Below are 27,498 nucleotides of genomic sequence, written 5' to 3' on the forward strand. Positions count from 1 at the left end.
ATGAATGTTTGTTCCCTGCCTTGTCTGGCTGGGTCTCCCTTTGTGAGTCCGCACAGCCCTTACAGTTTTGTGACACAAATACTTTATAATGTTGTTTTATATCACTTTCTAACTTTGTGTATAATAGTTTTGCTCTTGAACAAACTCGAAGTTCCATGAAGAATTCGATACCTCTGTATCCCCCACATGGGTTTGAACTTAGTTGTACTTGACTGACTGAGACGTGAGAAGAGCCACTTCTTAGGGGAGCATAACTCCCTCCTGGGCTGAATAATACCTAAAGATCTCAGGATTTGCTCTTATTATGAAAGCAGAAGAAGAAGTAAAGTTTTGTTCCTCTTGTTTCTGTCATTTCTGAGGAGGGACAAACCTTTAGTGAAATGAGGAATGCACCTGAAGACAAATTTAAATAAAGTCCAGATGAGGGAAGTTCCGCCATAGAATCTTAACCTTGCCTCTGATTCTTTGCATCTTTACCAGCCCAGTGGATTTTATGGAATTTTAAGAAGAATCTTGCAAGGCATAATTTTAGTGGAGATGAGTGGAATGCCAAATCACTTAACAAAATTGTTCTCACCTTTATCTGAAAGATCTGCCTGCCCCATGTATCCAGTTGTATGAAAACCTGAAGGATAATATGCAACTTCAAACATAATGTATTTCTTGTAATAATATCAGAGTCTAACTATCTTGATAATAAGTGAATCAATATTATTTTTAAAGAATAGATAATCTTTCCTTTAGCAGCAAAGGATTACTTTTCACAAGACTCCAGAGTGATTTACCTCCTCTGCCATTTCAAATTGACAGACTAACAAACTAAGGCTAAGGGACTTGCTTAGCATCTCACTGCGTGGCCCTTTGTCTTTAGCAAGAAGGAACTTTCTCCTGCTCTTCTCAAGCTTCTAGGCTAAGCAGCTCCTTCCTTTTCTTCAAATGTAACAGCAGCAGTCACTTAAGTCTTGTCAACCCAAATGTGATGAATGTTTCACATTCCTTTTATGATTTCTGCTCAGAGATTTGTTTTCTGTTTTGGTTCACTTAAAAAAGAATTTTAAAAAGAGGGAGAAAAACTTAGTTCACCTTTAAACTTTTGTTCCAACCCTGGTGGGCCATGAGATACAGTAAATCTGGCAGATTTGCTTCTGTCTGCGCCGCCCATCTTGAAGGGCTGACCTCATCTTTGAGGCTGTACTTGGTACAGTGATCTGGAGCTCTCACAGGCTCCAGTACTATAGTTGTTAATCTTTTCTCTGTGCTTAAGAGTAGACTTTTTCCTCACATCCCTTTCATTTTCTTAAGCGAATTTTTCTGTAATGATATGATCAGTAGCTTTTATTTTTATATAGTCTTCAGTTCTGCTTGATCGGCGTACCTACCCTCAAGGGTTACTGCTCATTATTCTGTCCTTCCCCAGTATTGAAAGATGCTTATGGTGGATGACAGTGTTTCTTTTTTTGTTTGTTTGTTTGTTTGTTTGTTTGTTTGTTTTGTTAGGTATGTGGAAGCCAAGGCTTTAGGAGGCTTACCCAGGGAATAGATGGTAGAGACATGAAGAATGGAACTTGGATTTATGAACCTTTATTCCTACTAATTAGTTGTAGTGTTGAGATAAACACTATTTTTCCATGCCAACTTAGTGTCATTAGTAAGTAAGCAAGGAAGCTTGGAGATTATAACTATATTCTGGTTAGTTGGGTTTTTTTTGTTAAACAGCCCCACACTGTTTACCTTCACTTAATTTTTATGTATGCTGACCTGTTTTACCTATATTGCTTTATCAGTCCATTAAAAAAAGAGCAGAGACAGGGCCATTGTGTAAGAGCTGCTGGTGATCTTAGTCATTGTCACCAATATGGTGCCAATCAGTTTTAGTAGGTGTAGCTGGGTTAATGACATGGTATAGTGTGTAGAGAACTTAGTTGCTGGCCTGCCTGGTGCTTAGCGCAGTGCCTGGAAGATATTAAGTAAATGTTTGCTGCTGAGTTACAAGCCCTAGGCTGGCTTCAATGATTGACATTGAAATTACCTAACTGAAACTATAGAAAATTCACTCCTTTTCTGTAAAACCTGGCAGATGCACTGAATGACCCATAGAAACTTGAGAGTCAAAGTGTATGCTTGGGAAAAGGCAATCTGCTGGTTTCTCTTAATGGCAAGGACAAACTGTTTGGGTCCAATGACTGCATCTTCTAGGTCTTCATATGAGGCACAGAGATTAGGAAAAACAAAGGTACCTACACTTCCTTAAAGACAAAAACCACTACATTCTGCTCATCCATATTTTGTTTCCCACCCATTCCATGCCCCATACTGTATAGTACGAAGTACATTTTACTGCATTGATTTCATCTGAGCCTGATTTGTTTTCTGGTTTTTGTGCTTGTAGTCAGTTCAATGTGGTTACTTCAGATAGTGGCAGAGATTTGTTTTGGGCCCCTGAACAGAATCTCAAAGAAGGGACCTTTCCTAGCCCATAGTTTTCTTACCAAGTAAGGAGCTTCTAGGTTGTAATTTATTTGTTGGTACATTTATTCAGCACCCTTCTTGTCCCAGGGACATGCTTACTAACTATAGCGAGGTACTTTGCCAGGCACTAGGAATAAAGTTGGTTGCAAAATTGACCCTCAGGGAGTTTACAGTCCAGGAGAAAGACAATAAACAAATAAGCAGTTAATGTGTAACTTAGTGTCATGTAGCAGCGCACTGTGTGAAGGAAAGTAAAGCAGGGTAAGTATCACCAGGAGCTCACAGCCTTCATTAGTTACTTCCTCTGCAGTTTTCAGGGAAGTTCTCAGTTGTTTTAAAGATATTGGGTCATTGTGAGTTTTGAATGGGACCCTGCTAGCTAGGGAGGTCTGGAGAGTGTAGAATGCTTAGTTGGAAGATGCTGAGAAGAGGTCAGTTGTCAAATTAGTGGTTCGGACCTAAATGTCTTTGACATAGAGCATATATACATTCTTCCTAGGGAACCACTCAACTTTTAAGCAGAGTGAGCTTTGCCACCCAGAGGACCTTTAAGTACAGTTATTATTTGTTTCCTTTGTCTTTCTTTTATCACCCCCCTCCATTGTAGTAGCCTGGTTTAACTCTATTGGTTTTTACCTCCCTCCTTTGCCTTGCCTTCTTACTACTTATACTCATTAACAAGAACTTTGAACCTTTCTGCTTTCTTTTTTAATGGATTTGTATCCAAATTAACACCTCTAGTGCCAGGGCTTCTTCTGGGGCTTCTGCCTTCATCTCTTCCTAGCACTAATTTAAGAGGAAACCAAAAGCTATAGCCCAAGAATGCAGGGGGCCCTCGCTGTGCCTCTGAGTAATTTTGTGTCTCTGAGCCAAGTCACGCTGTGAACATCAGTTTCTTCTGTAAGGTGAGGCATTTGGATCAGATGGCCTCCAAGGCCTCTTCTAGCTATAAAGCTCTGTGGATATTCCTTGCCAGAGAGAGAGAGAGAGAGAGAGAGAGAGAGAGAGAGAGAGCTTCTCTGGGGCCTAGGGCATCCCATTGTTCATATGAAAAAACTTATGATCAAGTTTCTTCTCAAATTCCCATCTATGGAGTTGTGTGTTTGCTATTCTGATGTAAGATGTGATCTCTTTTACTGATAAGACTGTCCTTTAGGCTAGAATCAGTAGTTACAGACAAAAACAAGAAGGTGAGTGTATGTCTGGCTACACCTTTACCTGCCTTAATGGTACACTTACATACCTATGGCTCTTTCTACATACCTGCTTATCCACATACCCCGCCCACCCGCCCCCCAAACACAATTCCTCAAGCTTGTCCTTAAAAAATAATAGTGTCTTTAAGAGTTAATCTTATTTTGGAACCAATAGGGAATAGGAATGTGAGGATGGTCTAAATGGAGAAAGAACACTACTAATGTGTTATTCTGTTCTTGGGCTCAGAATTAAAATTGCTGCTGTCGTATCTTAATGTGCTCAAGCTTCTGAGAGAAAAAGCATGAAAAGGGAATGCTTCTCCATATCTGAAAAAGAACCAAGGGACTTTCCTTGGAGAGCCTTCCCACTTTTGTTTTTCTCAGCTTTTCCAGTCAGAGGTAATGTCAGAATAGAAGAAAGCCAGGGGAGAGATAATTTTAACTCTGCTTTTAAGAAAAAGAAGGATGCAGGAGGGCTTACAACAGTGTTGGTGATGATCTGCTAGGAATTAGTGCATCTAACATTCAAAGTAGAAACTGACCCAGCACGTATTAAACATAAGTGATGGGGTTGGTGGGCCCATAAATACTGCAGTGATGGCAGAAGCAGCCACAGAAAAATTTCTTTGAAAGTGTGTGATGCTGGCTGCATATGCAGTGTCCCTTCATCTTTAAATCCTTATTTAAAACATAATTTACAGAAACTAAACAATCAGATTAAATTGAAGCTACATCCATAGTCAAAAACAAATTAAATAAACTTTAAAAAAAAGTTAAAATTAATGATACGCCCAAGAGGATAAGGTAGGATGTGTTAAATTTTTCAGAGATAATGACTGGCTGTGTGAACAACAGATTTCAGTACATGAAGCAGGTTGAGACCAATATTGGTTTACATCACATATTATGCCACAATATCCAGTCTTTTATAAACAGTCCTCTTCCTGCTCCCGCCTTCCTTTTCCCCTCAAATAGGAGGCTGTATTTTTTTCTCTGTTCACCTTGTAAAAGCATTCACTTTGCTCTGAAGCATTAGATATGGACAGAACATGACTTAAGAAGAAAATGGAATTTTATTCTTGGTGCTCCATTTTCACTTTTTACCTCAAAATCCATTTATTACCAAAGTCATTTTTGGGGGGAGGAAGGCGAGACAGAGAAACCTAAAACAAAGTTCACAGCCTTTTGAGAAGGCAAATTTATGGGAATTGCAAGTAGACTTGAAAATAAAGTTCAAAGCTTGGTTTATGTTTTTATATTGCCTCTTTCTATAGATTCCCTCACAGCATTAGGAAAATATAACAAAAATACAAGTGCTTCACATTTAAGGTCAATTGCCATAAAAGGCAAATGAATTTATTAAGCATAAAATTTGTATGTGCTTTATTTGGAAATGTAAAAATTTATATTCCATCTAAAACATTTTTCCATCATATAGATTGTCCCTAGGACTAATAAATGCTCATTCAGAGAGTCCACTGTGTGATAATGTATCCACAACAAATCTTGTTTAACTTTCAGTTTTAAAAGGGGTCTCAATGGATGATTTGTTTTTGAACCATGCTTTATAGTTAGTAAATGGAAAAAAAGTGTGGAATATTGGAGTGTGTCATTTACAGAGTAAAAAGTGGTGCTTGCCTTTTGTAAAAAAAAAAATAATAATAATAAAATAAAATGCAGACCCTGGGAAACACAGCTGTTAGAGATTTAATAGAGGTTATGATTTTCAACAGATGAGCTATAGTTTATGGTACAGATGGCACTTTGGGTATAGCTGAAACAGTAATTGATGGTTTCTGTTTCCCTCCTCCTCTATCAGATTCAAAAGAGTGGAATACCTTTTTACCAAAGAAAGAATTTTTCCGTTTCCAATTACAGCCTATATGAAATAAACAACTTTTCTGTGCATATTTTATACTTCTCCACAATGACCTGGGTGTTGGCCCCTCTTTCTTATGGTAGGCTTCCCTAGATTTAAAATAATAGTTTTGGAGAAATCCTACTTTTCAGTACTAACCTGCAGTTCATATAGCCTATCTTCAAACCAAATAACATGTAATTTTTCTTTTAGAATACTAAAACCAAAATCTTGCATTGCTGCAAACAAAATTAGCAAACTAAACAGAACTATGAAGCAAAAGTAGTAGGCACCAATATTATATGCTTTAAAATACTCAACCACAGGAATTACTAGAAACAAAGATAAATCCCCAATCTGGGGCATATTAAACAAATGCTGTTTCAAATGATAAATATAGATGCTATTTCAAAAGAAAAATAATTGTCAGACATTTCTTAAGTTTTATTTTACAATGTATGTTCAGACCAAATACAGTTTGAGTGATACATGATTTTTTAATTTCCTATTCCAGTGTTTTAAATGTGATATAGTGTATTTTATTTTTAATTCTTCTGCTAATTTTTATTCTGAAATGTGAAAACATGTAGATTTTCATCCAGGTGTTCAATTATCAGATGGTAAAAGTTCATTTATAGCAATAACCTACTCAGGGTTCAGATGTAAGTTCAAAATGCCACTGATTAACAAAATTCTTCTATAGGCTTTACCTTTTAAATTAGTGTTTCTACATAACACAACAAACTGTGTCCAAAAATATTACTCTAGAGAAGCTAGCGTTATCTTTTTCAGTTTGTCATTTATCCATTTACTGGAGTTGAAGTAAAAAGTTGGAACTCAAAATTATGAGTTACGTCTGACACAGACTGCCATATGCTTTTGCTCGTAAGATTTTTTTGAAGCTTAAAAAGCTCAACTTTTTAAGTTAGATTCCTCCTAATTACAAGCTATATTTATAACAGGGGTTTTCTGGTGTTTTGTATGAAGATTCACAAAGGGGAGGGGGTGAGAAACGGCACTAATAAATCCACTACCATGTGGCAGTGTTTCGCACTCTGCTCTTGTCAGACATAAGGGAATTTAAGTCCGAGGAGAGAGAAGATCAGGAGATAGACTTGTGGTATTACAATGTACTCCCTCCCCCCTCCCGCCCCCGCCCCCATTCCCAAAGATTTCTCCATACAGGCAGGATTCGGTGTGCGGCTCGCTTGGAGAATGTAATATATAGTCATTCCCCAGCTCTCCTCATTTAAAATCAAATCTGAAATCCGTTTTCTCGGTGTGAGTAAACTTTCTAACTTTTGTGTGAGTTTTAAAAGGTTTTGAACCCAGAGTTCATTGGACGCGCTTTTCGAAACCTGTCTGCAGTTCGTGATGCTGGTAACTTTAAAAGCCACCTACAGTCAGCCTGGCTGCCTGACAGCAGTGCCCCTTGCTGGAGCGGAGCGGCTCTCCCGGGCTTACCTGAGCTGCCTGCGCCGGGGCCGGGCGGGGGGCCGGGCGGGGGGCCGGGAGGGGGCCGCTGTCTGGCGGCGCTGCGAGCGGGCTGTGCGCGCTCCGGGAGTCGCCCGAACAATGCGAGCGGGGCGCCGAGCGCGCCCGGCCTAAGGGCGTTACGTCACTGCGCTGCCTTATAAGGCGCTTCGCATGTGCGGCGCGGGCGGCGGGGGCGCCGGTGACAACCAGATCCGCAGCGGCGGCGGCTGCGGCGGCGGCGCGGCAGCAATGCGCCTCAGCTCCGCTGACGCTCCGACCGTGTGAACGGACTGTCGGTCCCCGGCTCCCCGAGGAGGGGAGTGGGCGGCGGGCCCGGGACGCCGGCGCCCTCCTGCCTGGCTAACCAAGTCATTGGGGGTCATGGTCGATCCGTTAGTAACTTTTCTCCCTCCGGGGCTCTAAAGCTTCTGTTATTGCCTCAGATTCTTAAATGCACATCCTGTTATTCTTATTTAAACTTTTGTAAATACATTTTTTTTACATTTGTTTTTTGGTTGCTGGGGGGAGGTAGGAGAGGGAGCCAGAAGTTTTGTTGGTTTTTTTTTTTTGTTTGTTTTTTTTCGAGACATCTCGAGGTGATTTAGACTTCAAACCTTCTCCTTCCTTTTTGTAAAGAGTAGGGGTCCTCAGAGGATAGTATTTTATTTCCTGATGATGTAACTACCAAACAATTCTTGAAGTGATGATGGGAAGGCCAGATGAAATCTTTTTTTTTTTTCAGTGTTTTTCCTGAAAGAACCTCCTAGTTCCTCATTTCTGCATGCCTGTGTTTAACGAAAGTAGTTAAAACTAATCAGTTTATTTGGCAGAGAAAAATATTTATTAAAAGTAAAGATAAATGTGTTGTGCTGTACTTTCAAGACAAGGTATAAAAATAGAACTTTAGAACAAGTTTTAAGCCATTTGTTCCCTGCCACCAGCAAACAAAATAAAGACAAGAGAAGAAAAAAGAAACTGACCAAATATGACCGAATTAAGCATGTTACCTAGTGTGGGGCAGATTTTACTTTTATAAATTCTTTTTCTGGGAAATGAGAATTATGTTCCCAATTATTTTGCACATCAATAAGAGAAGTAATCTCTGAAAGCCCTAGCCAATTATATGAATCTGCTAAGTAAATTAGGGATGTGGCTGTCTTATTTGCAAGCTTCAAATGAACTGAGTAAAATTTTGAGTCTATTTAACTCTTTTTAAATAAACAGTAAAATAGGATTGTTTCCTGTTACGACATACATATGTCTATAGAATTATTTGTCAAACAGGAGTAATGAAAGTAGCTTGTATCTTTTCCTTAGTTTGGAGTAGAGAATGCCTGGTTGCATAGAATGTATAGTTAGTGAAAACGGTGAAAAAAGATACAGGGCACAGAATGTGTGTCATCTTTGTTAAACTGTGGGCTCACTTTAATAGTTCTTCTAGATCACTCTGCCTGCAGAGAAGCCTGTTAAACTACTCCTGCTTTTTATATATACTGTTTTGAGAAGCTAATGACCATGCCCTTCAGCTGAGCTTAAAATTCAATATTTGATTTGTATTTTCATATTAACATTTTAGATATTGGTTTGTGAGTTTTGTTACTCGACCTTATAGTTGTGAAGTGTATTTGAATCTTTTTAGTCTCCTGTGCTTGCCTTGTACTTATTAACCATGTTTTTGAGACTTTTATGCTAGATTTGATTTATTTCAAATGAGATAAAATGACTGCTGTGAAAGTCGCATAAACACCTGAATCTCAGCTGCAGACTACTAACATAAAAGATCTTTACCCAAAGCCAGCATTTTTGTAACCGATTTTGCCCCCTTTCCCCTCATAGGTACAGAGGTTTCCTAACATTGGACACCATCTTTTATTTCTTTCCCACATTTTTTATACTCATGTTTTGCATTTATTTTCATTTTTTGACTTCCCACTTCCCCTATAAAATCTGTCAGCATTATTTCCTCCTCTTCTTTAGCTGCAGTAGCTGAAGAACAGAGAAGTTAAGTGGATATAAGACTTGCCTCTGGTTATGAAGCCAGAGAAGAGAGGATCAGGACTTCTCCTCTTTGTGTGCCTTGCCTGGTGCCCTGTTACTTTCTGAAGCAGTGATCTCTGACCCAGCTATGACTCAGCATTCCTGCTGAGATCATGGTATAGACCCATTCTCTTCAGGAACCAATAATAACATTTGTTGAGCTTTTAGTTCATGCTAGTCACCATGCTTAGTGTTCTACATGCACTCCATCATTTAATTTGCATAACACATCGTAAGGTGGTATTATTCATACTTTTCAGATGAAGAAACACATTTGGAAGAGTAAAATGGCTTGACCAAAGTCATACGGCTATTAAAGTAACAAATGCGGAGATTTGAACCAGTGTTTATATATACAGCCTTAGTCTCCTCTTAATGGTTTGCTCAGAATCTCTCAGAAGTGTTGGTAAAGAAGTGTTCAGATTTAACTGAGAAGTTTCTATGTTTCCAGACTGAATGTTAAACTAGGAAAACCAAAATTGACCTTTGCAGCCCACCCCCCCTCCCCACCAGAACCACCCTAATTATGCACTGAATAACCCTAGGGAAGTCATTCACATTGGAAACATCATGGATTTGCATATTTATTAAGACAACATTTTCGAGGATGTTGACAAGTCTTGTTCTAATAAAATCAGAATATTATGACATTTTTGCTACAGATGAAAGTCCAGGGTCTTGAGTAGGAGGGTATCTTTATCAAACTGATTCGAGAACCCTGCGTCTTGTATTGCTAACTCCAGCCAGCCATTAGTAATGTACTCCACTGGCCACATGAATCCACAAGTAGACTTTTATTTCCCTCTCCTTTCCTATGAACATTCTCTTTGAGATGTAGTTTTTGTTTTCTTGGCTTCTGATGTGTATTCATTATCAAAAGAATAGTGTTGTGAGCACGGTGCCTCAGTCTTGGCTAAGAAAACTTTTACTTTTTTTGCTGAAAAATTTCTTGCCCAGTTGCTGTGTGACCCTTCTCGTTTTATAAGGCAGAATTTCCTACAAATAAGTATAGCTACAAATTAAAGTCATTTCTATAATAAGTAATTTAAATTTATGATCTAAATCAGCAGTAGCTTTAAGTTGTGATTTGGAAAGGGTACAAAGGAATTTTTCTACCGATCTAATTGCTTTCTAATGAGGAAGAGGGGTTTGTAGACAGCAAGGGTGGAAACTAGGATGTATCAATTCAGTTGAACTGTATGAATCACCTTGTTAGATAGTCAAAAACAGTTCAGTATCAGCAATTTCCCCTGGTTCAAGCTAATGCCAGGAGTTTAATACAGTGACCACGGCAACCGATGTTATTAGCAATGTCCACAAATGTTTAAAAATACCATTAATGTGTTACTAAGCATGTCAAATCCAGTTTCTCTTTGTGAAATCACTACTCTTACTTTCTTTCATGTCTTGTCTCCCTGCCTTTGTTTCTACTTGTGACCGGTGAAGTCTTCTAGTCATCCAAATAAGTGCAAGAGAAGCAGTATTCATAATGCACCTTTCTTACAGCTGCCCACAATTTTCATTACTGCTTCTTTCATCAGTTAAGGGGTCACTGCACTTTTGGAATCTGTGGGATGGTAACATTAACTTTGAATGTGATATGTTTGCTCTTTTGCCTCCTCTATAAAATAGTATACATGGAAACATTGTAACATACAAAGAAAAACAACAATTCTTATCACAGGCATTGTTCTGTATGAGAAGCTGAGTATAGTGGAGACAGATCCAGGATGGCATGAGATGGAGGCAGAGTTCTGTGGTTTTACATTGCATTAGGCTGCAGTTGGATTGGCCAGAGTGTGACCCTTTTGCACTAAAGTATTTCTGTCTTAGGGAACATTCTGACACCTCACTGGCAGGCTTCTTGCAAAGCAGCTTTGTCTCTGAGCATTGGGCTAGCCTGCCATGTATCTGGTGCTGATCTCTCCTCTGCTGCTGTACAACCTCAGAGGAATGGATTGAGCACCACAAGTGGGCAGCTGTAGAATGTAAAGCCAAAAGGGAAGTTTGAGGGCAAAAGCACCTTCTCTCCATGCCAAGAGCAATCAGTTTTCTTTCTTTCTTTCTTTCTTTCTTTCTTTCTTTCTTTCTTTCTTTCTTTCTTTCTTTCTTTCTTTCTTCTTCTTCTTCTTCTTCTTCTTCTTCTTCTTCTTCTTCTTCTTCTTTTTTTAAATAGCATTTTATTTTTTCAGTATGCCCCATGCCCATCGTGGGGCTTAAAATCACAACCCTGAGATCAGAGTTGCACATTGTATCCACTGAGCCAACCAACCACCCTGAACAATTAGTTTTCTAACTGACCTGTTCCTTTCCCTCTTCTTCCTATTCCCCAGGTGTCTTTTGACTAGTTATGTACACATAAGTGCCCACAAAAAATATACCACATCCCCAGGCAGCAAGCACTTGCACTGTGTGCCTATGGCCCTTCACAAATAGTTAATGGGCTACAGTGAACCTGGATTTACAGAGAGACCCTCTCATTCTTATCTGCAACCCAGATCTCCTGTCCTCCATAGTCCTTGAAGTTTCCAGAGGCTCTTCAACTATTCCTGTTCATACTTTAGCTGACTTTGATTTTATAACAGGGATTTATACCCTTGAAAGCAAACTCAGGCTGATTATAGTAACAATGTCAGTGGTAATACAGTAGTAATGTTAGGGAATGGGAAGCCTGTTAGTAACATGATTTTCTGTGGCTTTAAAAATTAATTTTAAAACAGTTCAGTGCCCATGATAATTTGGAAAATGCAGAAAACTAGAAAAGACATTTTACATCTAGTCATACCACATGAATACTGCCAACTATTAACAATTTGATGTACAGTTGACCCTTAAACACAGGTTTGAACTGCATAGGTCTACTTATATGCAGACTTTTTACAGTGTAGTCCTATAAACGTATTATTCTATTGATTTTCTTAATATTTTTTCTCTAGCATACTTTATTGTAAGAATACAGTATATAATACATATACAAAATATGTGTTAATTATATTATTACTAAGGCCTCTGTTCAACAGCAAATTATTAGTAGTTTTTTTTGGGGGGAGGCAAATTTGTACACAGATTTTTGACTGCACAGGGCTTGGTGCCCTTGATCCCCACATTGTTCAAGAATCAACCACTCTATGTTTCCTTTTAGTCTTTTTATAAACATTTGTAAAACATCTTTGTTTTTACACTGTGGGCCATATGTGTGTATTGTGTCTTTTTATCGTTATTTATATATTTTAATCATGTTCATTGCTTTTCTGTAGATAGTGGGTCATTTAAAAGCATATATTTGCATATTTTCTCTAGAAATGATACTTGTAAAACCAACCACTGCCTGCTGTCCCACTGACAGTGCTATAGTTTTTGTTCTTCAACAAGTGAAACAACACAGTCTACATTTAAGAGATAATCTCCTGTTGATCCAGGGACCTCCTGTTCTTGGTTTACGTGGGATACTATGAGTTGGTTTTGGGACTCCAGTGAGCGTGCCGATAGGTGAGCAGAATGACTTGAGGAGAAAGAAGAATTGATAAGATGATGCCACCATAAGATTATTAAATGGGAAGCTGGAAAAGCCTGCTATTTAGGTCCAGTTCATTTGCTTATTTATTTCTGCAAACAGTTTGTGTTTCCTTGGTAACTAATAATAGTTTTGAGAAACTGTTGAACTCACAAGTATTACTGCAAGAGTAAAAAAATCCTCGAATCACAGAAATTAGAGACAGAAAAGACCTATTAGGTCATCTTTTTTGTCCCTTGCCAGTACAGATTGTTCTCAGTGCTTTGTCCAGTCCCTCTTTAAAGAGACCTTGTCAAAAAGTTTTACCCCATATCTTTTTTAAGTAGTGCATTTTTAAAGAAAATAGTCAACAGAATATAGTTGTGGACTTTGATTTCAGGCTAAATATTTGTAGAGATAGATCTCTGGGTTCAAAGTACAGTTTAACAGGTTTTATTAGTTGGAAGTCATTGGTATAGTTTAGGATGTCATTGGAATAGTTGGCTAAGGGTAAAAAACAGCTGGGTAAGTTACTTTATGTGTTTTCTTTTATCATTCGAAACTCAATTATAGAAAATCAGGATAAACTTTTAATCATATAAACTCACTGAAATGGGTCTAGAAGGCCTGAGGAAATAAAGTGTTTAGGAAGTAAAGTTAGAGTAAATGGTTCATTCTAAGATTAGATTTATGAAAGAGACATCCTGTAATCTCCCTACTGTCCCCAATTCTGCTTTGTCCTTTATTTACAATTAATTATTGCTTGATGTGAAGATGGCTTTCAGTTGTAAAATCCCCTCCCTCAGTCAAATAACTTCTTCCAAACCCCAGAAGGACAGCATAAAACTGTCTCATAGAGCAGTCAGTGGTGGTGTTACAGACTAAATGCTTCAATTCCCTATATTATAATTAAAGATGTCTTCACTGGGAAAAATGATGAACAAATTAAGAAATGTGCTTTGAGTTTTATTTTGAAGAGTGATCATTTCATTAAATCACATTTTAGAGTATAAAAGACCTTACAAAATATCTACTCTATGTATTGCCATCCCTTGTTCCCCCTTTTTAAATAGATGAGATAATTGGACCTCAGAGAAGTTAAAGGACTTGTCCTGAGGTCAAAAGCAAATTGGTGACCCAGCCACTATGTTTTATGGGCCTGCATATCTCTTTTTCGGAAACATGAAAAATCAAAAATGGCTTAATTAAATAATGTCATTAGAACTGTCAGAAAGAATATATCTGAAATTATAATTAAAGTTAGAATAATTTATCTAGGTCTGTAGTAACTACAGAAAAAAATGCAATATTTTTGTTACATTCCTTTTAAATTGAAGATCTCTGTATTGCTGGTAATCAAATCAAGCCACTAATATAGGCCATGGATTGACAACTCCAGCCAAAAATTTAATGGAGCAATCTGAACTTTTAATATTAATTCTGTTCTATCATTTAACACCATTGTCTTGCATGCTTGCCAAATGGTCATTCAGTACATGAGAAATGCTGTTGTCATTAGTGCTGAATAGCTCCAGGGATTTTTTACTCCCCCAACAAGTCCATTCCATTCCAAACTGAAAACTGCCTTCCTCTCACTTCTACTGACTATTCCTGGTCTTTCTAGGGAGTTATATTGAATAAATACATTGCTTTGACATGACAGTTTTTTAAATATTTGAAGACAGCTTGTCCTGAATCTTAAACTATTTGTATTTTTATAATTTGAGCCTTTTCATACCCTGTTTCTAAACGTTTGTGCTCAGAATGAACAAATTACTTCAGTATATCAGGATTATCTTCCCCTTTACAGACTTTGTAAAGTCTTTTGTATGTGTGTGTAAACATAAATTTTCTTAGCATTTCAGGTAACCACATCAGACTACTATGTCATTGTGCTTACTGATCACCAGCCTCCTACTGATCAACTACATACCTATGTATTTTCATCATGTACTGCTTCTGTAATGCAGGTTAATCCTTTCTATCCTATGCTGGTTTTGTTTATATTACATCTTTGTTACAATAACAACAATAATAGACGACACATTTAATGTTTAATGGATGCCATGTAACATATGCTTTACATATAATATCAACTTCAATCCACATAATGACTCTGTGGGAAACACAACCGAGGAACAGAGAGATTAAGTAACCTGTACAAGATCACAGAGCTAGTAAATAGTGGCACCAGGTTTTGAGTTGCAGAGAGACTTCAGCAACCTCTGGTAGAAATCATACTCAGTGTTTTGTAGTAGGATTTGGACTTAGGGGATAAACATAGAGGCATATAACTTTGTATCTCTCTTATCTGCCATCTAGTTCATTGGGCTTGCACTAAGTGATGATAGAGTGAGAATAGATCTTGGAGAGAATCTGCTTCCCTCATCTTACAGTTTACATTACTACAGGGTAAGCTGTGCAGTATTCTGTTCAGGGATACACAGATAGGGCAGAGCTCAGGCCAGAATATGGTGCCTTTTCTACTATAGAACTCTGAAGTATTTCTGCTTTGTACAGTTTTTCTCTCTTATCTGCTCCTCTTTCCTCCCTCCCTCCTACCCTCCCTTCCTTCCTCCCTTCCTTCCTTCCTTCCTTCCTCCTTTCCTTCCTTCCTTCCTTCCTTCCTTCCTTCCTTCCTTCCTTCCTTCCTTCTTTCCTTCCTTCCTCTCTATTTATGGCACTATAAGTATTAAAACAACAATAACATTCATAGAAACCACATTGAAAATCCTATCACATCATGTTTTAAACTTTTTCATTTACTGCCAACTTCTGAATCTGTAAGTTCTTTATCTTTTTAGATTATGACATATATATAAGACTTTTATTTAATATATTCTTAATCCTCTGATGTAAGTTTCACAGCTCAGGTATGCCACTTATATAAAGAAGATCCAGGGAACAGGAAGGGATGGGAAGGGAAAGGAATTGCTGTCATTTATTGAGAGCTTACTGTGTGCTAGTCACTCTGCCTTGCCCTCTGCCTTGATATATCAACTCTCCTTCTTGCTTTTTGGGATTTGGTATGAGGGCTAACACAATATCACTCACAACCTAAGGAATGAGGATTAATGGAAGAGAGTGTTCTGAATCCAGCAGGAAAAAGAGGTAATGATCATTCATTGCCTGACTACTTCCATTCATTGACTTTTAGCTTTTGATTCATTTTATGTGCCGTTTATTGCATAGCTCCATTGAGGCAAATATGTGTGCAAGATGCTATGGGATGCTATTTACAGTGATTTTGTCCTTGTACTTTTTCTTTTAATTATTTTTTAGTGTTTATTTTTGAGAGAGAGAGAGAGAGACAGAGCATGAGTGGGGGAGGAGCAGAGAGAGAGGGAGACACAGAATCCGAAGCAGGCTCCAGGCTCAGAGCTGCCAGCACAGAGCCCAATGTGGGGCCTGAACCCACGAACCATGAGATCATGACCTGAGCTGAAGTCATACGCCTAACCGACTAAGCCACCCAAGCGCCCCTGTCCTTGTACTTTTAAATCAACTGAATACTGATTAAGTCTTGATCCAGAAACTTTTCTTACTTTCATTTATTCAAATTTCTTTAATTCTCTTGAAATTTGCTAAGCAAATTTCCCCTTGGAGTATATTAAACCATGCAAATGGGAAAAACTTTGTCATGATACTGCTTTGACAGCCCAAGAACTTGAGGAATAAAAACTTCGAGAGCAAAATCCCTTCTCAAACAGTCAACTGTGGCCTAACAGTGGCTTCTTGCCAAATCGTAACTTAAAAAAGTGCTGATTACTTTTTAAACATAATCAATTCCAATGAATACTGCTCCAGTTGGCTTTTGAAACACATAGAATCAACTTTCAGTTACCCAGAATGGCTACTACCCTAGTGATGCCAGAATGTCTATGGCCCAACCCACTTATTAGCACTGGAAACCTGAAGAATCACTGATGCTGACTCTCAGTGACCTCAAATTTAGACTCTGAGATTTTTATTCAAATGCTGATATTTTCTGATAAGACGGAAGTACAAGCTTATATGATTGATTGCTAATTTGTGTCACTACTACACTATGCCACTTACAGTGTACTATAAATTAATTTTTAAGTAAATCTTATTATCTTATGAGTAACTCAATCACATTTCATCATCTTACCTTTTTTTTTTGTTTTGCAGAAATTATGAGTTCTTAGTTAAATGCGAGGATTTAAAATTTACATGAGTTCATAAACTTACATTTGGCATTTCTTTCTTATTTTAATATATCATAGACTCAAAATATGAAAGTAGTGTATGTGTCACTTCACCTCTGAAAGTTGCTGACTTCTGGTTAAAAACAGTCTCCATCCATCCATCCATTTATCCATCCATCTATCTATCCATTTGTCCTCTATCTATGGCTATCATTTACTAAAAACTTACAGAACAGATGTCTAACTCTCTTCTTCTGTCTTCCCTCCTCTCTGCTTAAAACACATACACGTTACACAAGTACATATGCAGGCTTTCATATGTACACTCACCAACAATTACAAGAGGAAATTAAAAACAGTGGAATTCAACTGTTTAGATTAGAAATGGGAATCGACTTCGAAAAGGCTAAAAGCAGTATCTTTTCATCTACTCGTGGGGACCTTCAATAACTAATAGCACTTTTTGTGTGTGAGGATTATCAGCAGTCATTTATACCACTATATTAGTAGTAGGATGGGTGGGAGGGTGATTGACTTTGATGCATGGCTTCTATATGCACAACATTTAAAATTTTTCGTGCTCTCGGGAGGATAAAAGGGTTTGTATTCTTCAATTAGGTAGTGACAATGAGAAAATATTATTAAAATTCCCTGGGAAAGAAACACATATGTTTATAATGTTTTCTTATTGCAGTGGAATTCAGTGGGTAAAAAAGATACAATATTTTCCCTTCTTAGTTGAGGGAAGTGGAATATTCAAAGGGAATACTGTGGTGTGTGTGTGTGTGTGTGTGTGTGTGTCTGTGTGTGTGTGATGACTTATATAAGAGCTAGGCCTAGACTGCATCTTCTATGTTCTTTGAAGAGACACTCAGCAACTATTTTTTGAGCATCTTCTGTGTCTATGTATTACGATTCTGAGTTCATGGCAAGGGAGGCAGAGAGTATAAAGTATGACTCTACCCAGATTTTGATGAGTAGATAAACAAATGAACAAAAGCCAAAAACCAATTAATGTTTAAATTGGGATGCTGAGTTTGGTGAAGGAAAAATTTTTGTAAAAGCATCAGGCCTATAAATATCTGGGAGGTCTTCATAACAGAAGTTAAAGTTCATCTGGACCTTGAAGGGGAATTAAAGAATTCCAGGAAGAAGAATAGCATGGCAAAGGAACCCTGGATAGAATGGAGTCATTGATTGACTCTTGTTGAGCAGTGCTGACCCTCTACAGGCAGTTGTGCCAGGTGGTAGACATTGCAGCCCTGGAAGAGAGGGTGGTCACATAGGGTGGGCCCAGACTGTACATGGGTCTTATCATTCAAGCAGCGTGGTTTGGATTTTAACAATGTTGTAGACAATAAGGTGCCATCGGCAGCTTTGAGCAGTTGAGTAATATATTGAAGCAATTTTAAGTGAATCATGGCATTGTTCTTTTTCAGTTGTATATTGAAGTGTAATATTAAGTATAAATATATAATAAATAGAATTAGAAATGCTCCGACCTTGTCATATATTAATGCTTCTTTTAGGTACAATCTTGGGAGAGCTGAGGGTATGGAGCAGCCTCTACTGGAAATTTTTAATTTATTTTTTATTTATTTTTTAAAGTTTATTTATTTGAGAGAGCATGCGTGCATGTATTGGGGGTGGGCAGAGAGAAAGAGAGAGAGAATCCCAAGCAGGCTGTATGCTATCAGCACAGAGCCTGATGCAGGGCTCTGTCTCTGCAACCATGAGATGATCTGAGCCAAAACCACAAGTCGGACCCTTAACAGACTGAACCACTGAGGCACCCCTAGAATTGCTTCTTAATTTTTAAACATGTATTTTTGGGTAGAAGGAGAGATCTTTTTAACATTGATTACAGTATAGTCAGAAAATATAGTCAGTATGTTATGTATCTTTTGAAGTTTGTTAAGATTTGGTTTATGCTTAGTTTGGTTATGTGCTTAGTTTTTATACAAGTTCCCTATCTGCTTGAAGAGAGTGCATATTCTGTAGGAGTTAAGAGCAGTGTTCTCTACATAGATAAAGATTGCTTATTACTTTTTTGTTAAAATCTTCTGTAACCTTACTGATTTTTGGCTTCTCGATTTATGAATGGCTTCGAGAGGTGTGTTAGAATCCTCCACTGTGATGATGGATTAGTCTGTCCTTGTGTTTCTGTCAATTCTTGCTTCACATATTTGAGACCGTATTTTTATATGCATGTAAGTTCAAACTATTTCTCAGAAATGGAATTTCTTCACCTTTATATAATGACTCCATAGATGCTTTCCACCTTAAAGTCCCTTCTGTGTCATATTAACATAGCTGTGTAACCTTTCTTTTGGTTAGTAGTTGCCTGATGATATTTTTTTTCCAACCTTCTCTTTTTGGCTTTACTGTATTCTTATATTCTAGTGAGTCACTTATAAACAACATACCTGGGGATTATTATTGTTAGAATTGTTTCAATCCAGTCTGACAGTCATTGTCTTTTAACATGACCATTTAGTTTATATTACAGTGATTATTGATGTATTTGGATTTACTTTTGCTATCTTATTTGATGGTTCTATTTTTTAACCACCGATTTTTTTTTTGCTATTGTTGTTATATTTCATTTCTTAGTTTCTTTTGAATTTTATTTTTATTCATTTTCTCCCTCTCTATTTTGGAAGTTACACACTATTCCTGTTGTGTTAGGAATTAATTGGCCTATAAATTCTACCTCACAAGTTAAATTAGCAGTCTAAAGCTGATCAGTATTTTAATCCTCCTCCAAAAACTTTAGTGGTTTCAGAACATTTTAACTCTTGAGTACACCCTCCCAATTTACATATTATTTGTCTTATGTTGTCTCTTATATTTTAGTTTCTTTTAGTTCCACAAGATGTTACCATTATCTATAATTGTTCTTTTAGTCAGTGTTGGTTTAGATGTGCCAACATGTTTGCCACTTTCTTTCCTCATCATTCCTTCTTTTATTCTAGAGTTTCTTCTGGGATCACTTTCCTTCAATAGATAATGCATACTTCTGAAGTTCCTCTAGTGGACGTCCGCTCTTTGCACATTCTTTTTATTTATTTGAATGTCTTTACTTTACCCTTGTTCTTAGGAGGATTTTTACTAAGTATAGACTTCTAGGTTGATACTGTTTTGTCAGGACATTGAAGATATTATTCCTCTTACTTCAGGCTTCTCATGTTAGTGTTGAAAAGTCAGTCATTGATCTACAAGTCATTTCTATTCTTTCTGGCTGGTTTTTTTTTTTTTTTTTTTTTTTTTTCCCTTCATCTTTGATATTCTGCAATTTCATTGTGATGTACTTAAGTGTAGATTTCTTTTGTCCCTTTGGGCTTTCATTGAGAATCTGAATCTGTGGACTTGGGGTCTTTCTTTAGTTCTGGAAAATTGTCAGCCGATATTAACTTGTCAATAGCTTCTGAATATTTTTTTCTTTCTTTACCTTTTAAAACTAAGACACGTTAGACCATCTTACTCTGTTCTTTATATCCCTTAATTGCTCTTTCAGTTGTTTTTATCTCTTTAGTTCTTCAGGCTACATTTTATAATTTCTTCAGATTTTTTTTCTAGTTCACCAATTCTCATTGCTGATATGTAGTTATATTTTTCATTTCCAAAAGTTACACTTTTTTCCTGATTTGGCCTTTTATAGTCTGTTACCGATTTAATAAGAAATGTCAATTCCTTTTTTACCTTTATCATATTGAGTATGTTTTATGTGCTGTCTGATAATTTAAATATCTGTGATCTTTAAATATCAGCAGCTCTGATTCTATTGTCACCTCTCTGTCTATCAGTCATTGTGCATTATGTTTTGGTTTGTTTTCAGATTTTTTAATATGAACTCGTGTATATTAGAACTCTATATGTGAGAATTCTTTGAACCCTGGGTTGCGGATTGCTTTCTCTAGAGAGGACTTATGTTTGATTTTGCCAGATGCCAGGAGATGTTTTCAGCCCAGAATCTCTAGACCCAGGTTTTTTTGGTTTTTGGTTTTGGACCACCCAGTTAGTACAAATTTGGGCTGCCAATTCTCATTTGGGCTGTCTTGTTATGATAAATTTTTTGTGGAGTTTATTTCTCCCCTTACTCCAAATGCCATAGTTCAAGGAAAACAGTTTTCCTTACTGTTCCTAGAGATTGATTTTGTTTCTAAGTCATCTTTACACCCATGGTTTAGCTCTTTGCAATCCCAGCTTTATGTAGGGTTGGGGGGATGCTGGGTTTTGTCCTCTGTGCCCTCTGATGCTAAAATATAAGTTCACAGAGTTCAAAAAATGTCCTAAAGCAATAGCCACCTTACTTGCTGGGTTTTCACTTTTATTCAGTCTTTAACCATTGAACATTCCTTAGTAACTTGCTGTCTCAACGATGTGTATTTTAAAATATTTTATATATTTCATTTAGCACTTTATGTGTTTTTTGTTTTTGGTAGTGGTGGTGTTTTAGAGTTTTTTTTTAGTGAGATGAGCTTAGAGTAGCTAATCAGTTTCAGCATTGATATTGGACATTAGCACAATATAATCTAATAGTGAAAAACAACCTGTGTAGGAAATATTTCAGATTAATATGTTGGAGCCACTTGTTTGCTCCTTTATGCTAAGAAATGGAGTTTTAGCTTAACTCATCATTTCTATTCATTGTTCAGTGTCCTAATCGGCTACTAGCAATTTTCAGATGTCAAATAATATAAACATTGTCTCAAATATAAGCTCAATTATTAGCAAAACTTTTTAACTTTTAGTCTTTGTTAGGTCTGTTTGTTAATGGGAACATAGGTCTGCTGTCTAGGATAGCTATGATCCACTTGCACTTATTAGTTACATTTATATAAATGTAATTATTTTCTTGATTTTTCACGGTTATTACTCCTTAGTTTAGGCAAACACATATTAGTCAGAGCCCAGTGTAAAGAGAGGCAGTCTTAGAGAGTTAAAGGGAGCTTCCTCTATACTTTTACTGAACAACTGTGAGAAATCAGATATTATTGAAGTCTCATTCCAGGTGCTTCAGAAGGAAATAATTCTTAAGGAATGATACCACTTTCAAGAAGGTAGCCCATCTTACATTCAGGAGCTTTTCACAGTCTCTAATTTGGTATAGAATAACATGTAATGTAAGATGGCTTTTCATCTTGGAAGAGCTCCTAAGATATGGTGATTTTGTTTGCCTCCATTGAGAAGTGTCCTGAAAATAGTGCCCCAGGTCCTCCATGTAGTCTAGAATGTGAGTAACCCAAAGGAAATGATATATTAGCTAAGATGCTTCCAGCTGCAGTCAACAGAAAACCTGGACTCCCTTTGGCTCAAACAATGGCAAAATATATCATCTTACAACAAAAAATCCAAACTTGGGCAGGCTCCAGACATGCCATGTCACTTATGCTTCTCTGGCTTTTGTAGTTCTGGCCTTTTCCTCCAGGGGACTTCATCATCACCCTGGTAGCAAAATGGCATTAGCAGTTCCAGGCATCACATCCAGAGATAGATTCACATGCATCACCTAGAGGTAGAATAGGGACCATCTCTTCTGGGTTCTTCTAAGGAGCCAGGAAACTGCTCATAACCATTCCCACTGCCCTCTCTCTCTGCCCTTTCCCTCTCTTTCTCTCTCTCTCTCTGCCCCTCCCTTCCTCTCCTCTCTCTCTCTCTCTCTCTCTCTCTCCCTCCCTCCTTCCCTCCCTCCCTCTCTTTCCCTCTCTCTCTCCCTCTCTCTCCCCCTCTCACTCTCTTTCTCCCTCTCCCTCTCTATTTCTATCTCTATCTCAAAAGAAATAAATAAAATTTAAAAAGAAGTGAATGTTAATATTGTGTCATTTGTTGATCTTTTTCTTTGGACATAATATAGCATTTTTCTGTGGGCTAAATTTGTTCTGTTCTCATAGAATATTAAATCTGTGTGACAAAGTGAATTTAGATCTCTTTAACTCTATTGACTCCATTAATACTACATGTGGAAAATTATTTAGCTAATGTGAAGAACATTATATCTCTAATTTTAGGGTTAATGTAATGGTTCATGAACTTTGAGGATATGGTGTTAGTGCTACTTAAGAATCTCAGTTATATGGAGTGCCTGAGGTGGCTCAGTTGGTTGAGCGCCCGACTCTTGATTCTGGCTCAGGTCATGATCTCACATGGGGTCTTCTTGGGATTTAGCCCCTCATGGGGCTCTGCACTGGCAGTGTGGAGCCTACTTGGGATTCTCTCTCCCTCCCTCCCTCCCTCCCTCTCTCTCTCTCTCTCTCTCTGCCCTTCCCCCATGTGCACACACACTCTCTCTCTGTCAAAACAAATAAACATAAAAAAAGAATCTTAGCTATAAGTAATGATGAAATTAATCATTATGCTGACCTACTAGCTCATGTTTCATATATACAGTTCTGACTTAGAAGTTCATGTAATAGCTTACTTATTTGCATTCTCCCCAGACTGTTCTTGCTCTTAATTCACTATCATTCCTTTAGCCTGAGAAAATGGAAATTAGTTTTAGAATAGAATCAAAGTAGTAACAAATCTGAAGAGATTCAATGGAAAGAAATGTTATTAAGTGTTCTGCTGGCAATTTTTTACTGAATTTGCTAAAGCCTAAACTTTCTAGTTGGAAGAAACAAGTCACCTGCCTAAGGTTGTTTATTGGGATGTTACCATATTTTATTGTCAGATCGTGGCTTTTTTTGATGTGATTTGGTGACTAAATTTGTTGTAAATATCACAGAAACCATTATTTCTGTTCACGTATTTTTATTCATCACCTTTGTTCAATAATTAGATAAATGTGAGTGTGTGTATGTGTGTACAAGTGTTTGTTACATTACGTGTGTGTGTGTGTGTGTGTGTGTGTGCCTTATAACTGTATTGCAGTTGCTTTATCTTCAACTAGGAGTTGGGCGAATGAGGTCCTGAAGATGATTTTTAAGAGGGAATGACTTGAAAATTTTTAACAATAGGGTGAATAGGTGTACAGCCCTCAGGTCTTTGTGTCTCTTGACTGGGTCAGCTATCATACAACAAAGCCTGCAGGCTGTTCCCAAAGAAGAAGTGTAGGGCTGCAATAGTGACTGTGGCCTAGAACTGGCAATGCCTTGCTTAGATGAATGCAGGATCTGTGTATCTGTTCTCTCAGGGTGTTCCTATGAGGAAATCTGGGGACTATCAGGACTCATCTTTTGCTTTCACTTATCTCCATCTCCAGTAACGATATTTTGGAATCTAGGTATTTTTGAATTTATTAATCTTCAAAACTAAGATGAGTTTGGTAAACTCAAAAATACTGTACATTTTGTAGAATTTCAAGCCTTCCCTCAATCTAAGACTAGATCTTAGCTTTCTAAGGTATGAGGTTTTAGGATTTTTTTTTTCTATTATAATAGACATTTAAGAATTATGTAGTTTGTTTGACGAAAGCAGATAGCCAATTCTTTTAGTGAAATTATCAGAGTTGGCTGTCTTTGTACAGTAACCACCAACTGCTTTAATTTCTATGTGGAATCCTTTACTCTTTATAGATAACTGATTTATACTTAAATAGAAGTAGAGTTCTGTGGTAATTGAAAACGATTTTTATTTACCAACAGCCCTTTATAGAATACATAGATACTTTAAAATAAAATTAGATTTCACCACCAACCCCAAAGGCATTTTGAAGGTAAAAATTCTGACTCCCTCTTTGCCCAATCCATAAACGTTTCTATTAACTTCTTTATAGCTTTCTTTTTATTGAAGCTGGGTGACTAGACATTCAGCATTCATTTATTAAGTACCTACTACATTAAATGAGACATATTTGATGGGAAGAAAGCCATTTAACATAGAACCAGCATATAATGGTCTTAAGTAAACTTAGTTCCTTTCCTCTCTGTAGTTATATTCAAAGTTTTGTGCTATATGGTTGAAAATAAGGGGACAGATCCCATGCTTCAAGGAATTTATACCTCGGGTTGGTTGGAGAGGTGTTAATATGGGAGAGGAGATAGCTGGTTAAAAACTAAGTGAATTATACGAAGTGCATAAAGTACCCTTTCCATGCAGAAGAAGAAATTCTACATCTGGAAAGGTATGAGAGAAGGTGGCACTTAACAGGTGAGGTAAAGTTCTGCCCCATTTGCTCCTCTGTTGTGGATGCTAAGTAAGTGCAGTCAAGAAGGAACTAGTCTGGTGTCAGGTCTGAATAGGGCATGGAGGTGGGGGCAGTGGGGTATGGCAGATTTTCACAGGTCACATTACTCTTGTGTGTTGGCGTCCTGTTCTCATTCCATGAATACCCATTTCTTGTTATTTGTTTTTTATGCTTTTAAAGTCTGTTGCTTATGGTTTCTTTTGCTCATGGAAGAAACGTGATAATGCTGAATTTAGGTAGATCTTAGGGCAATTTACATTCTTCCGGCAAAAAGTGAATACCGTACTTTAAATCTTCAGAATGTAGGAGGTTCCCCCATTTTGCAAAAAGACTTTCATTTGTAAAATATTTCCCCAGAGAAACAGTGTTACTAAGTAGAGAGTTGAATCCTACACTAGCACATGGAAGCTTACTAAATCCATAATAAAGCCAAAAATCTGTATTTAGGTAGCTGCAGTGGTATGGTGATATTGTAGAACAGTAATATCATAGCTCACAAGATTTATACATACTGTGACTATTACAGCATGCAGGGGAGAACAATATTCGTGCAAATGTGTAGAGTTTAAACTGTATTTTAAACTCTAATGTGTAGCTAACTTTTTGTAAACTAGCCGGGAGCCTATGTTTTACATAAAACATGATATTTATTAGCAAATGTGTTCCAGGTTCCCACTTTGGATTCCAGGTGAATACCTCCCTGCCATATCCATGGTAGCCCTTGGCCAACTAGCCTGAAGAAAATTAAGTAGCTCTGCAAATACTCTTGCCCTCCAGGTGTCATCCTTTTGAGCAGAATGTGGGCTGGCTTTTTATAGAGAGGTAACATTCACAAGTCAGGTGTTCATAACCCAGAGAATGCCTATATGTATTTTATGTGGCCAGAAGGGTTAAACTTAATATATTTTATTCTTAATTCTTCCAGGTTCAAGCATGACAGCATGATCTTTTAGGCAACTTGTAGTTACCCATGTTCATGACTGGAAAAGCTGAAAACATTCCCCTTTAAATAAAGGATGAATCATAATTCAAGTAGCTTTGCAGTTGGCTTTATAGGTTTAGTGAGCTATTGCTCAGCAGGAGTTTTTTTTTGTTTTGTTTTGTTTTTTAATGTATCCTGCAACATGATTGGTAATATTTGTGGGTTTTTCAAAATACTCTATTTCCTTCCTGCTCATGGACAAGAGCTTATATTTGGAGCCATCTCCTTTTCCAGAAGAGGCCAAGATCCTGGTAGTGTCTGCCAGGTATACTTTAAGGAATTTAGTTCAACAATAACATAATATTCATGGCAATATTTCTTGACCTATGGTTGGGTTTGAGTAAGCCAAAAGAGGATAATCAGTGCAGACTGAAGTAAGCATTTGTTTTTTGTTAGTATATAACAAAATATATAATATAGTATAACACCAGACTTCCACATTTTATCTCCGTAAATCTCTTTCATCTTTGGTGGGAAACCCCTTCCTCTTAACTAATTTCCATGGTCTTTACTTGACACAGGGCAATCAATCCCCAAGCAACCTGAGCCCATTGAACAGGTGCCTTGTTAAAAGAATGTGGTTAAATGTTGGGTAAACTCTAGCAGTGATTGCTAGAAAAGGAAAGAATGCTGATATTTGCTGAAGGTTTGACAAAGGAGCCTCTCACCTATGTTTGACAAAGCTTTAAGCTTTAAGATAGGCTTTTTGTAGAGGAGGCATGCGGCTCAGTAGAAGAGAGAACCATTTGCTTCTATAGTAAATTGTTGCAGTTCCATATTCTAAACCATGAGTCACAGATGTCTTTATGATTACACATCCCTCCCAGCATATGAGAAATATACTTTAGAGAACAGGAAGTTAAGAGAAAACAGAAGTGTGAATAACTGCTAATGGTGCTCTCTCTGGCTCCGTTCCGTCTGCCATTTCATCATACATAAAGGGTAGTTCAGAGATTCTTTCCTGGCAAATAAGTGGCAACATATGTTTGAAACAGTGAATGGAAACTATAGGGAGAAAATGACAGGCATATGGCAATAGGAAGGCAAGGGAAAATTTGTTGCCCTAATGTTAGCCACATAATTGGTATGCTCTTCTATAGAAGGGCTGTTTTACTTTAAAGAGTCTGCATGCCCCATTAGTACAGCATTTCTGTGTGTGGAATGTATATATTTTCTAGGTTTGTTTTGTTTTTTTTCATGAATGGCTGTCACATTAAGCTATTGAAACTCCATACAGAGGTCTTGAGAGAAAGGTTCTCAAAGGGGGAAGACAGAATCTAGTCAGGAAATAGGACCCTTTATTAAACTAGTAAAAACAAAAAGTGGGGAAGCACTTAAGAACAATTACTTTGAAGGGCAAAGAACAGAGAAATCGGCCCCAAATTTTGTCTTCAAGCATGCTTGTCTTTTAAAAAATTCTACAATGGCAATGTTTATGATTCTCTTGTTGCCATAGCAAGTAAACCCTTGCAATGTGTTAAGATTCCATAAGTTACCTTAAAGGGCACAGGTTTGATGTTTTGTTACACATTGTGAAAGCACAGCAATTTACTTTGAAAAAATAATTTTCTTAACAGAAAATATCAATGGATGCTAAAGGCCCTGAAGCCCATTTCCAGTTGTATGTCATACAAGGCTAATAGTTAGGAAATGTGTTTTCAGCCTTTAAAATTTTATCATGGCTTAGTGG

The 27,498-nt window shown here is 37.4% G+C and overlaps 2 protein-coding genes across 6 annotated transcripts in view; one reads left to right on the forward strand and one right to left on the reverse strand.

Moving 5' to 3' along the window:
* The window catches only part of CMSS1 (cms1 ribosomal small subunit homolog), a 381,393-nt gene that overhangs the window by 52,927 nt on the left and 300,968 nt on the right, over positions 1-27,498 (forward strand). The window lies entirely within an intron of this gene.
* FILIP1L (filamin A interacting protein 1 like) overlaps positions 1-27,498 on the reverse strand; it is a 301,055-nt gene that overhangs the window by 44,926 nt on the left and 228,631 nt on the right. The window contains exon 1 of one of the 3 annotated variants that reach the window (XM_045501769.1): positions 6,988-7,124. The exons of the other annotated variants lie outside the window; for them this stretch is intronic. The gene's annotated coding sequence lies outside the window, so the exon portion shown is untranslated. Of the gene's footprint in view, positions 1-6,987; positions 7,125-27,498 lie in introns of those variants that run through there. 3 annotated transcript variants of the gene reach the window in all.

The sequence above is a fragment of the Leopardus geoffroyi genome, chromosome C2 (assembly GCF_018350155.1).
Source record: "Leopardus geoffroyi isolate Oge1 chromosome C2, O.geoffroyi_Oge1_pat1.0, whole genome shotgun sequence".
NCBI classification, from domain to species: domain Eukaryota; kingdom Metazoa; phylum Chordata; class Mammalia; order Carnivora; family Felidae; genus Leopardus; species Leopardus geoffroyi.